Raw genomic sequence first — 14,147 nt, forward strand, 5'->3', positions numbered from 1 at the left:
TTTGGGTTGGATGTATTTTTTTCAAATGCTTATTTATCTGTAATACTGCAACTTGCTTGAAGAGTTCTCATGTTCTGTTGCTCCATTGTAAACGCTTTGGCTGAATAAATCAATAGTGGAGAGGTTACCTTGATTATGTATTTAAAAAAATTAAACTATATGTCCAATTTGTAGATCATCATCAAATAAATGACATGTTATAGACATTCTTATATTTTGTGACTTTTGTGTATTTATTTTGGCTAGAAAAAGAAATTTTCATGATTGTTGAATCATAGTAAATGTAGATATCCACCCAGTTATGCTTGTAGTGGATAATAGAACGAGATATCAACATGATAATTCACTCTCTCTTTTTTTCAAACAACTAAGCAATATAGATATCACCCAACCTCATTTGAGAGAATGGATTTTCTCAATTGGTTGGCCGTTGTCACCAATAGATTTAGCTCTTGGCTCTCACAAATATTCGGGGAGATTGGGGAGTTTCACCCATAGATGCATGGCAGATATAGGCGCATTTGCAGGGTCAAAGTCTAAAAACCAAAGTTTTAAAAAATGTTAAGTCAACATGTTATCTTTATAGTGACAACTGTTTAAGACAATAATTTGTTACACTTGCTTAAAGACAATATTTAAGACAATACACAAGTTTTTTTATTGTTTCAAGATAAAACAATTTACCCAAAAAATGCCTCAAATATCATCTTAAACCCCCTTGTGTAATAGTGTTTTCTACTATGCACATGCGACTATAAATATGATTGAAAGTTGTCAAAATCATATTGGAAACCTCCCAATTGTAATTATGGATTTGTACATAGTGCATGTAGCCAACATTTTTTATTGTGATAGATATTTTACACATGACATATTGAAAGCATTTTGTGGTCCATGATAAACAACCATGAGAAAACAACATTTCTTCATGTCTAACTGTAAGATGATGTGAATTCACTAGAAGACCAACAATGGTTGGTTCTATAGTGGACCAGAATTGCAAATTGCAGGTAGAGAGAAAAATTGTCCTTTAAAGCAATATGAGAGTAACCCAATCCGGATGGGTAGCTTTTCACAAGTCTTGTATTTCCAAGAATCATGTCATGATTATTGCAACTATACCAACTTATCATGTTATAATTATTGCAATTATACCAGAAATTATTACAAAAAATTGTTGATATAGTTATGGTTGTAATGATTACATAAAATTATTAATATTACAAAATAAGACCTGAATCAATGATAAATATTGCAAATAAATAATTTTAAATATTAATAAAAAATAACAAAATTCAATTCGTAATATTAAACTATAAAAAAAACCTAAATTATAAAAAATAAAAAAAAAATAAAAAAATTTAAATAAAACACAAAATAATACTTTGTGAGACGAAAACTCCAATGCATAATACCATGATTGCATAATACTGCAGTTATATAAAACAAAAAAACAAAAACAAAACAAAACAGAATGCCACAAGAAATATGGGACTGGTTTTTTTTTTAAAAAACTAGGACAACTGGTGAGAGTTATCCTGAGCAGGCCAAGGATCAAATCCAACTGGCTGCCACTATAAACCTAGGCTAGGTGCAACAACCTTCAACCCACACATAGCAATTAACTTATGCCTCAACAAGGGTGAGAGTTATCCTGAGCAGGCCCAGGATCAAATCCAACTGGCTGCCACTATAAACCTAGGCTAGGTGCAACAACCTTCAATCCACACATAGCAATTAACTTATGCCTCAACAAGAGCCGAGACGTCCACTCTTCTAGCCAAGACACAACAGGCCATATACTCAACGAGATTTGAACCTCCGTCTCGTGGGTTTCACCCAGCGAAATTTACAGTTAAACCCCATATCCCTGTATTGGGACTGGTTTTTTTGACTAGCAAAGGAGTTTTTCTTTATTTCCACAAAAATGCAATATAAGAGAATGGAAGTTAAGTTTAAACTACTCGGTGTCCGGAAGTCTTCACGCAGCCATGCAGCCAATGATTCATGGAGCTCTACCTTCACCTTCTCGGACGCACCTGTCAGAATCACCTGTGAGAATCAAAATTTTGGGAGCATCTCGGTATAAGGAATTGGCAGCATCTTGGTTTAAGGAATGGGGATCCCTTGGACTGAGGTGGCGCCTCCTCTTTATAGTTCTGCTTGTACTGATGAAAGGTCTAAATTATTCTTATGAAGCAGGCTCGACGGCTGGATGAGTTCTGAGCGATTGCATCTGTTTTGACCATTGGGTAATTGTTACCAACTGATAAATGAATTGTTCTAATTTTCTGCAACTTATCGAACCCCACATATTTTATACGTACTTGTGCGTATGTGTTTCCACTCAAATCAAATTATCTTGGCAACAGTTTTCCTTTCAAAAAAGTATTCGAGCAACGTAGAAACTCTGGATGGTTTTAATTCCGGAATTCCATGCCCTGCTCCACATAATTTGCGAACATGATAATCCAATCTTCTTGTCCGTCAAGTGGCATTTGGTACACGTTGGAGATGCTTCATTAGACCATCAGATTGCCATCAGTGATTGATTTGATCCACGCGAAAGCCCTTTCCTGCATCAGGTATATAAGCGTTGAACAGGCCATCCTTGTTCCTTATAATGGGCGAGTTGATATTCAAGAAAGATCCTAAAGATTCTTTGTGCATTGGGGGTAAAATTCTGTAAAGCAACTGCTACAGTCCGCGCAATAATTTATATTGAATCTCTACCTCCTCCTGGCGTAGTGTTTTCAGTAATCCCAAACCTGTATTCGTGCATGATCCAGTCTAACTTCTGTCCATTGGGAGCGTGGTTCATAGAAAAAGAACATGATAGTCCTCATTACGTAACGTACAACCAAATACAGGTTCGCTTGCATAAAGAAGGGCTGTTCATGAAGAGGATAGCACCCTGGTCTCTGCATCAGAAATGGTGCAAAGAAGGATACACCATCAGCTTCCAACTCGGGCTATACAAAACAAGCCAGTATGGCGACCAGAATTTAAAAACAAACACTCAATTCGGCTAAGAAAACTTTATTTTGAAGTGACAGCTGAAATCTATGTTCATCTACCCGCGATGGTCCTTGAGCCAAAGTTTATGACTGGCATGCAATAGATTTTGTCTAGTCCAGCTATTGACTACCAAACTCAACACCATTGGGATCGACTCCCACAACAATGCACTCTAGATATTGTCTCTGTATGGATTTTTCTTTTAAAATTAAAAACGTATGTCCCACTTGTATCGTGGGCAATGTTACTATTCCTACATATACCACTGCGCATACCTATTTCATTTGACAATGGCATGATTGCATGCAATGTCATCTGGTTGGCCTGGTAAACCAATGGTGGTTAGGTTAGATTTGAGTTTGAATTTTTTTATAAGGCTTGGATGTCTATATTGATATAGACATATAATATCAAAAATATTATCATGATATGGAAATTGTAAGGATAAAATAGAAGTTTGAGTTGTGACATGAAGCTATGAGTTTTTCTATGGACTTGGTCAACTACTATGAGGTTAGCCAAAATTTGAACCTCAAGGTTAAAGTTTGACGAATCTTGTGACATAGATTGCATGGACCATAGTTTAAGAAAGCTACACTTTTGTCCAAAAAACAATGGAAATTTCGGCATGATTTTGAAAAAATCCAAAAGAAATTTTTGGAATCTACCAATGTCAAACTTCACGATTTTGGATGGCCCAATGGTTCTTGATGGTGGTGAATCCATTTCCACTATAAAAAAAACAATTCAAACACTCCCAGGATTGGATTTCTTGAATTATTGTGAGATTCCAACGAGAATTTTGACATTAGAGCAAAATTGTGGCCTCATTAGACAAACCCTGACTACATGGTGGTATGTGGGTCTTGGAACAAGTGGAGTGGGCCTCCAACGGTTTTGAATATTCATTGCACTTCTGTAATGATTAAGAGGGCTGAGAGAGGGGCACGATTAAGAGGGTCTAGAAAGAGAACAAATATATATTGGACTTCTATAATGATAAAAAAGGTCGAGGCATAATTTCCTTTGTCACTAACCCACTTCTTATTTTAAAGAGAGTCAAAGCATAATTTCCATCATTAAGAAGGTCGAGAGAGAAATGCATGATTATTTTGGACTCCTAAAGAATGAATATACATTATACTTCTATAAAGATAAATAGGGTTGAGGCACAATTTCCTTTGTAACTAACCCACTTGTTATTTTATGTTTATAATAGAGGCATTAAATCTATTTTTCAATTGGAATTAAGAAGACATTTTCCCTTTTTGTTAGAACTCACTAGACTCTTTTTGGCTTGAAGAAAGGGGAAGGAGTGCATTTTCCTTCAATCAAATGACAACTTGTAAAATATAACATGTCATGTATATGAAAACGGATCTGGGAGAAAATTGCACAAAAGAGTTATGAGTTGCGAAGGCGTAGATTGCAAGAATGCGGTCAGGCAAGAGATTTAGTTGGGCCTGAATAGACAACATTGACAAAACGACCATCAACACATTCTAAGTATCATGGAATTATCAAGTGACAATTAACATAACCCAGAGCATATCCAATACCAACTCTTGATTTTCTTACCATTCATGTATTCATATCACTACGAATGTTATAGTTTTACTAAGGGAATTATATCCTAATTCTCTCTCAGTATTTCAAGCATACTAGAACCATACATGCATGGATGTTAAAATTCTATTGGATGCTACCTAATAAGTGGGTACCTATGGGAGGGTTCTTGCATTTCTATTTACTAACCTCACAATCAACACTTTAGTATCCACAGCGTTATCCCCACAAGGTTATATGCAACATCTTAATTAACTTCTCTAGTCATATGGCCAACTCATTCCCACTTAAATGTTCATCATTAACCATGGTTACCCATCATAATCATCTTATCACAATAGAATACTCTAAGTATTCATTCATGCCATATATATGTTCATTCATTATTGTATGAAACCAACATATCTATATGCACCTAGCATGCCATTTTCCTAATTCCTATGAGTGGATATTAATTTTTGGCTATTCCATTTCTTGCAATTCTATCATGTGTGTGCTCTTATTCATCAACATATAAAAGAAGTTTCATAGCTTCAGGAAAACATTCAAAATAGCAAGAGATAAGTTGAGAGATTCCCCCTCATATTTATGCTTGCATCTCTTGGCCATGTACTTCTGCTATTATCAAATTATTGGGATATATAGGGGAAATCTATTCAACATCCTGACTATATTCTTCATAACTTTGGCAATAAGAATTCCATTGATTTTTTTTGTTCCTTATAGAGATTTGTTTCACATGTGACAAATTCTATTGCATTCATTTAGAAAACAATATTGGGTTTATATAGCCTTTATGTTGTATTTAATAATCATGGGTCCCATGTCATACAACCTTAGTAATGTACTCCTTACTCTGGAACCTTTTCTCTGTGATGTACCTATGATCCATGATGGCTCAATTCATGATCCATTTCTCTAGTGATTGTATCTCTATGGTTTATTTCTTGGCCCATCCAAGTCCAATGTTGAACCAAAATTCTAATCATCTACAATTTTGTTCTATATCTAGCGCATCCAAGTTGAATGTTTGAACTTTGTTCTGATACCAGTCTATAGCATACACAATCCCTTCTATGGTCGTTCTGTCTGCGATTGAATGTTGAGCTACAAGCTTTGCCTGTGCTATTGGCGACTATGTTCTTTACTGTGCGGCCCTATAATGAGTTTTGGAGGTTGGTTGATTCGTTTCCTGGGTGTTGTTTGTTAATTTATATGCTCGAGCATGGAATCGACCACTGGTTGGTCTTGTTTGGTTCTCAATTGTTACTGTCCTGTTGTTTGTTGCTTTGCTACGACTCTACTGCTAAAAAAAAATTGTTATTGTCTTCGCATGCTCGGGTTACAGGCACGGTGGCCTCGCTTAGCTCTTGTTCCTCAGGTAACTTATCCTTCTATGCTTCATTTCTGCTTTTGTATGGTTCCAATGCTAACAAATGTTTTTCTCCTTCTTCTCAGGTGACTTCCGTGTTCTGTGGCTCAAGAGCCTGTGTTTTCTTTGTTCAAATGCGTCCTCAGGTAAGGGTCTCACTCTTTCTTTGCCCAAAGTATATTTCGCTTGTTTTCTTTTATGCGTGGTTGGACTGACAGTTGCCTGCTCTAGCCTTGCAAGTCAAAGTCTGACCTTGGATGTGGATGGCTTCAACTTTTCGATTCTCAAACCCTCCAGTTCCTTTCTGGTAGGCTCTATCACCGTAGCCTTGTAGGGTTGTAACTATGGTTTGTAATTTCTGTTGGCCATGCCTCAGCATTCGTTCATTTGGAGTTTGCTTGTGTTGTTATATGACCTAGGCTCACCTATGTTACAATTCTCTATTTGTAATTCATTTTAATTGAACCTTATAGTTGGACGAGGGTTTCACTATATCAAACCCTCGACTAGGGTATGCTCTGTCTCATGGTCATTATTTCTTCTATTTATTCCGGCAATGCAATATTGAACTTTTATGTAATAACAAACATATATTTTTTCCTGTTCCGTTGGAAATGAAAAGAAATGGTATTGAATAGATCGTCACGAATTACCTCCGTTTGGGGTTTGTCCAATCGATGTTCAGATTCTAGTTTTTCTCGTTCAGTTGGTTATGTTGTGTTGATTTCTTCCGGCCACGGGCTTGTTCACTGTTTGTCCATTCTCGTCTTGAAAAACTTGTATGTGTGCGATCTGTCAATATTCTGTTCCTTAAGAGAGGAAAAGCGTAAAGTTGTATGCCTGCACTTTGTTTGTCATTTCTGAATTGTTTAATGATTGAGAAATATAGATACACAGTATGAAGAAATTGTTACAGATGGATGGATAATAAACTTGTTCTCTATCTTTTTTATTACTGTATGCAAAATGCTGAACCTTGTCAATGATTTTCGATGTTACATTTATGTCCTCTGTCTACAGTTACTGGAACTGTGTAGTTACTTTTTCAGTTGTAAGTCTTATAGTTACATAACTATTCATGTATTTGGTTCTACCTATACAACAAGATTTTACATTAGACATATTTGTCTTTTTCCTTTAAAATGACAGAACAATTATTAACCTACTGTTGATTAAAGACAAACAAATTAATGACCCTAACCGACCAAACTGTCCTTAACTAATACTAAGATTAAAAAGAAAAACAAAGTCCTACATCCTACTTTGACAAATTGAACATAAAGAAACCAATATGCTAATATAACTCTCCATCCTGGCAAAGACCAATACCCAATCATGGTGCCCTAGCTGGATGCTCCTGCATCAGGCTCCCGGGGCGAAAAGAAATCATGACTCCGACTCATGAGCTTCTAGATTGAAGAACATGCCTTCTCAATTTGCCTGGCATAAAGCCATGAACTGTCCTCAATAGGACGGTTCTTCCACTTGACCAGGTACTGCAGATATTCCTTCCACTGAGTTCGTTTGGCCATTTGAGTCTCGAGGATTCTCTCGATCTCGGGAGGCTAAATGTAAGGCATTTTTCTCATCCAAGTTTTTCCTCCATCCTGGGTGTTCCATGTAGGCCGTGTGGTTTTTTCTTCTTCTTCTGGGTCAATGGTGTAAGGAAACAGGTCTGCCACATTAAAGATGGGTGAAATGCCTATCCCTGGTGGCAGTTGTATCTCATAGGCATTCGCTGAAAATTTCCAGAGGAATTTGCAGGGACCTATCTTCTTGTACTTCAGCTTGTTGTATGCACCTCTAGGAAAGCGTTCCTTGCACAAATGCGCAAGGACTTCATCTCCCACATTGAACTGCACTTCCCTTCTTTTCAAATCTGCTTGTTGTTTATACTTTTGGCTGCTGTCTTGCAATTTAATTTTCACCTGCTCATGCAAATCTCTCATCGCGTTAGTGAAATCTTCCCCATCTACGCTTCACCTTTCTTGCTATCTGAGATCTCGCAACTCATGCACTCCGCGAGGATGCATGCCATACAAGATCTGAAAAGGACTGCAACTCGTGCTGCGATTAGGCGAGTCATTATAAGCGAACTCTACCTGGGCAAGCACTCGATCCCACATCCGCGAATTCTCACCAATCAAACTTCGTAGCAGGTTTCCCAAACTTCTGTTTACCACCTCTGTTTGTTCGTCGGTTTGCGGGTGATAAGCAGAACTGTAACTCAACTGTGTGTCCATCTTCTTCCACAGGGTGTGCCAAAAGTGCCCTGTGAACTTCACATCCCTGTCAAAAAGAATAGACTTAGGCAAACCATGTAGCCTGAAAATATCTGTAAAGAACAAGTGGGCCACGTGAGTGGAATCGCCGGTTTTTCTATAAGGGATAAAATGTGCCATCTTCGAGAATCTGTCCACTACTACCATTACCGAGTCATAACCCTGCTGTGTCCTTGGTAGACCCAAGACGAAGTCCAAGCTGACTGAGTCCCACGGTCTGCTTGGAACAGGTAATGGTGTATACAATCCCATGTTCTGAATGTGACCCTTCACTAACTGGCACACTTTACATCTGGTCACAAATCATTGTACAGTACTGTCCTACAAAATTAAGGCCCTCCTACTCAATGCATCTGCCACCTTTTTGGCCTGCCCACTGATGTGTTTCAACACAAAGGTGAAACTCTGCAAATATTCCACCCACTTGGCATGTTTGTGATTTAGCTTGTGCTGTTGCATCACATACTGCAGTGCAGAATTATCTGAAAACAACACAAATTAATTTCCCTGCAAAAAGTGTCTCCACTGCTTCAGTGCTTGGATGACAGCATAGAAATCCTTTTCGTAGGACGAATATTTCTGCCTGCTTTCATTTAACTTCTTGCTGAAAAATGCAACAGGTTTATCCTCCTGGTTGAGTACAACTCCAATAGTTGTACCGCTAGCATCACAGCGAACCTAAAAGAGCTTCTTAAAATTTGGAAATCTCAGGATCAGTTTCTCTGTGATCTTCCTCTTTAGTAGCTCAAAACTCCTATCCGCTGCATCAATCCATCGAAAAGGTTGACTGACCTTTTTGATAGTGTCCAGTATAGGTGTGCAGATTTCATTAAAATTTCTTATGAATTTTCGGTAGAAACTCGCCAACCCATGAAAACTACGTACCTCAAATAAGCTTTTCAGGGATGGCTAATTGACTATCACTGCAATCTTTTCCGGATCCATCTTTAGCTCATTTTCTGCTATTATGAAGCCCAAATAACTCAACTCTTTTTGCAGAAAAGTACACTTTTTCAGATTCATCAACAGCTTATTTTGTTGCAATTTCTCCAGCACTTTCCGAACATGTCGAAGGTGCTCCTCCCTTGTCCTGCTAAAAATTAGTATATCATCCAAGTACACTATCACAAATTTTCCAATGTATTCTTTCATCATTTCATTCATTAACCGCATAAATGTAGTGGGTGCATTGCTCAGTCCAAATGGCATAACCAGCCACTCATACAGTCCCTCGTTAGTCTTGAAGGTTGTCTTCCACTCATCCCCCTCTCGAATTCAGATCTGATGATACCCGCTCTTTAAATCTATCTTAGAAAAATATGCTGCCCCACTTAGGCAATCCATCATGTCGTCCATCTGTGGCAGTGGAAACCTATACCGGATGGTGATCTTGTTGATGGCCCTCGAGTCTATGCACATCCACCACTCTCCTCCTTTCTTGGGAGCGAGAACTGTTGGAACTGTGCAAGGGCTCAAACTCTCTCTTATCAATCCTTTGTCTAGCAGTTCCTGCACCTACTTTCTAATCTCCTCATTATCTTTGGGGCTCATCTGATATGCTACCTTATTCGGCAAGCTTGCTCCAGGTATGAAGTCAATATGGTGACTTATGCTTCTTTTGGGGGGCAGTTTATCTGGCAAATCATCCACCACTATGTCCGTAAACTCCTGCAACATCTGCTGAATTTCTATGGGTAAATCTGACACTTCTGTATGCAACAGCACCGTCTTTCCTCTTCTTACAATAGCATAGCTCACCTCGCTGTCCTCAACTTGTTTCAAAAACTATTTTCCACTCATTAACAATACTCTTGTCTCACTTGTCCCTGTTGTTTCTTCCTCCTTGATGGGCACAAGCGTGTGCTTGATCCCATCCTTGACAAACTTATAACAGTTTGTCTTCCTGTCATGTACCACTTTCCTGTCAAACTGCCATGGCTTGCCTAACAGTATGTGACATACATCCATCGGCATTATGTCATAAATGACCTTATCCTTATATCTGCCGATATGAAATTCCACTTCACATTGTTCATCTACCAGCAACTGATGAACTTTTTGCAGCCATGAAACTTTGTAAGGGGTGGGATGTTTCAACTGCTTCAACCCCAACTTTTCCACCATCTTTGTCGCCACCAAGTTATTTGTACTACCACTATCAATAATTAGCTTACATCACTTACCGTGTGACTTACAAATCATCCGAAACAAAGCTTTCTGCTACGTTTGTTCAATGGTTTCTTTGGCTTGTTTCAACAACACCTTGTTCAAAACCAGGGCTTCCCCTATTTCTGGAGCATTTTCTACTTCTTGGGGAGGTGCTTCTACTTCTTTTGGTTGTGCAACATACGCACCCTTTTGTCCAGCTTGGTCTGCCTCGGGACACTCAAATGATCTGTGTCCCCACTTATGACACCTGTAACATTGATAACCAACTCCTCTACCTCAGCCCTTTCCCCTACCTCGTTGATATGGCCTACCTCCTCTTGTGTTTTCCCCTTTTTTCTGTTATTCCATAAGCTTTATAATTGTTGCCTTCCTCATTGCTACTAGCAGTTCGCCCTCTGCCGTAGGACTGGCCTCTTCCTCTGCCTGTTCCTCGTCCTCTCCTGGCATTTTGCTTTCTAGTAATTTTCTCTTCAACTTTCATAGCACTCCTACCACCTCAACTATTGCAATGGTCCTTTGACAAGGAAGGAGAGCTTGCCTTACTCTCATCACTTGGTAATATATACTGATACTATTAGGCATCTATTCCTAATCAAATCAATGAGAAGTACCTTGCTCTCTCTTTGGTCGAGCAAGCGGCTTCGCACCTTGCTTTCCTAACGTCAAGCAAGAAATAAATTCATTTGACTTATTGGGTGGGGGGCGTTGGTCGAGCCCTCTCCTTTTAGTCGAGCGTTTGTTACCTCACCCTGCTGGACCTCTCCTTATTAGTTGAGCCCTGTCAGACCTCTCCCGTTGATCGAGCGATGGCGGCCTTAACAGTCGAGCGTTCGTACCTCTCCCATAGGTCAAGAGTTCGACAGGCTCACCCTCACCCTGCCAAGGGCATGATGGCGGCCCGTTGGTCGAGCGTGCTTTGCATCCTCTCCTATCATTCGAGCGATGGTGGCCTTTTAGTCGAGCATTCGTTACCTCACCCTGTCGAACCTCTCCCATTGTTCAAGCAATGGCGGCCTTAACAGTCGAGCGTTCGTACCTCTCCCATAGGTCGAGAGTTAGACAGGCTCACCCTCACCCATATGATGGATGAGCGATAAATCCCTCACCATCGGAATGGTGAACCCCTACCGGGCCTCTCCTTAGTAGTCGAGCCCCTGTCGGTCCTCACCCTGCCTTCCTTGATGCTTATTGGGTGGGGGGCATTGGTCGAGCATGCTCCGCATCCTCTCCTTATCAGTCGAGCCGATGACGGCCTTGACAGTCGAGTGTGCTTACGTAGCCTGCCGGTGATGGTGGCCCGGTGGTCGAGCAACTAAAGTTTCAATTTACTTATTGGGTGGGGGGACGGTGGTTGAGCCCCTGCCAGTCCTCTCCGAGTGGTCGAGCAACTAAAGTTTCAATTTACTTATTGGGTGGCGGGGTGGTGGTCAAGCCCCTTCGGTCCTCTCCCGGTGGTCGAGAAACTAAAGTTTCAATTTACTTATTGGGTGGGGGGGTGGTGGTCGCGCCCCTCCTGTCCTCTCCCGGTGGTCGAGCAACTAAAGTTCCTTGCTTTCCTAACTTCAAGCAAGCAATAAATTCATTTGACTTATTGGGTGGGGGGGCATTGGTCGAGCCCTCTCCTTTTAGTCGAGTGTTCGTTACCTCACCCTGCTGGACCTCTCCTTATCAGTTGAGCCCTGTCGGACCTCTCCCATTGGTCGAGCGATGGCGGCCTTAATAGTCGAGCGTTCGTACCTCTCCCATAGGTCAAGAGTTCGACAGGCTCACCCTCACCCTGTCGGGGGCATGATGGCGGCCCGTTGGTCGAGCATGCTCCACATTCTCTCCTTATCAGTCGAGCCCCTGCTGGTTCAGTTTACTTATTTGGTGGCCCCTCTCAAATAAGTAACTAAAGAGCAACTAAAGTTTCAATTTACTTATTGGGTGGGGGGGCGATGTTCGATCCCCTCTGGTCCTCTCCCGGTGGTCAAGCAACTAAAGTTCCTTGCTTTCCTAACGTCAAGCAAGCAATACATTGATTTGACTTATTGGGTGGGGGGGCGTTGGTTGAGCGATGGCGGCCTTAATAGTCGAGTGTTCGTTACCTCACCCTACTGGGGGCATCCTCTCCTTATCAGTCGAGCCCTTTCCAGTCCTTGCCCGATGCAGACAAGCGACTATGTACCTTATTTCTCTTTCCCTGACCTGAAATGAAGAGTCTTTCCTAGGTCTTGCTTGAGTACTTCCTCTCCCGAATGTCCGAGAAACTAGTGGGCTTAAATACGTATTAACTCCTTGCACTCGGAAGCGCAAGACCCTTCGGACCTTTTCCCCCTTTCCAGAAAGTGGTTGCTGTCAATAGGTAGATCTTTGGGAATCAACGTAGGTGGCCACAGAACTATGAATAACTAGTAATTGGGCTCATATAGAGGAGCGAGGTTGTGTCGGGTCCTACAGGTGTGTAAGGGAACAGACTGTTCAGAGGTATGGCTTGTAGTGGACTTTTTTTGTAACCTTACGTTACTATATACCTACCCAATCAATCATAGATAGCCTGCTATGCTGTTTAGATACTTTGGCCTCTTATTAGAGAGGGAGGAAGGGATTGATTCTCAGAAAGTATAGTTCAGTTCGGTAGGTATAAAGCGGTAGAATGTATCAAAAACCTTATGTCGTGGGCCTACATAATAGAGCGCGAAGTAGTTCATCTCATTCATCTCTATCTATAACTATTCCCTATCGAAAGGGCGGAAAGAGGAGGCCCAGTTCCTGCCGGCATTCATGCATGAATCCATACATGTAACTCCGGCTCAGCTTGTGGTTAGACCCGACATACGGGGTTGGTGACTTTATGAAAGGTGTGATTGAAAGGAGGTTTATGAAAGAAAGGGAAGAGATCCATCCCTTCTTTCCCATGAATGTTCAAAGTGTTCGCTTGCTTCTTCCTTCCCAATGACTGAATGAATGCAAAAAGTGGTAATCAATCCTTCAAAACAGTGTCGTACCAGCAGAAGTACCTGCCTGCCTTTATTTGTACCCAAAGCCCCTTAACCGGAAGAAGGAAGCGGGGTAACTGTTTCCTAGCCTCGGTTAGGTGTCGCTTGGGAGCACCTTATTGATTGGCAGGGTGCTGAAGGAAGTATGTACGGAGACAGCTAACTAAACTCTCCCCGTCTTAAGAGCGGGGCTCCCCTATCCCGTTCATATAGATAGGCAGGCGCATGGTTCTTATCAGCGTTTTCAGAGTATATATATGAGTAACTCCAAAACACGGATGCACCAATATTACATATGCCCATACCGACCGATAGAGAGCACTGAACCTCCTCTTAAGGCGTAGCAATTGGAAGTTTTTCCGAATTCAGTGAGGTTTCGGGTGAGGCGACCTGAAGATATTAGTAGCTTAGTCGGTATGGATTACCGGCCCAACAACTAGCTTAGGAGGTAGGGTGAGCTATTCTATTGGTTCAGTGAGCTACTGGCTTGGATGAGAACTAGACTATTTCAGTAAGCAATGGTCGGTTCACCCAGTTTGCTTGGACAACTAAGCGAGGGTGAGGGTGAGGTAACGAACTCTCGACCTCTGGGAGAGGGAACCGAACCGCTCTAAAGACCAGAGGAAGGGCGAGGGCCCCATATTACTTAGGGGTCACTCACTATTCATATGGTGAGGGTGCGACAGCAGGCTCGACCAAAAGGGAGAGGTCCGACAGGGTGAGGAACGAACGCTCGACTAATAAGGCCACCATCGCTCTCAA

The sequence above is a fragment of the Pinus tabuliformis genome, chromosome 7 (assembly GCF_031772625.1).
Source record: "Pinus tabuliformis cultivar Carrire ecotype Pingquan chromosome 7, CPIR1, whole genome shotgun sequence".
NCBI lineage: Eukaryota > Viridiplantae > Streptophyta > Pinopsida > Pinales > Pinaceae > Pinus > Pinus tabuliformis.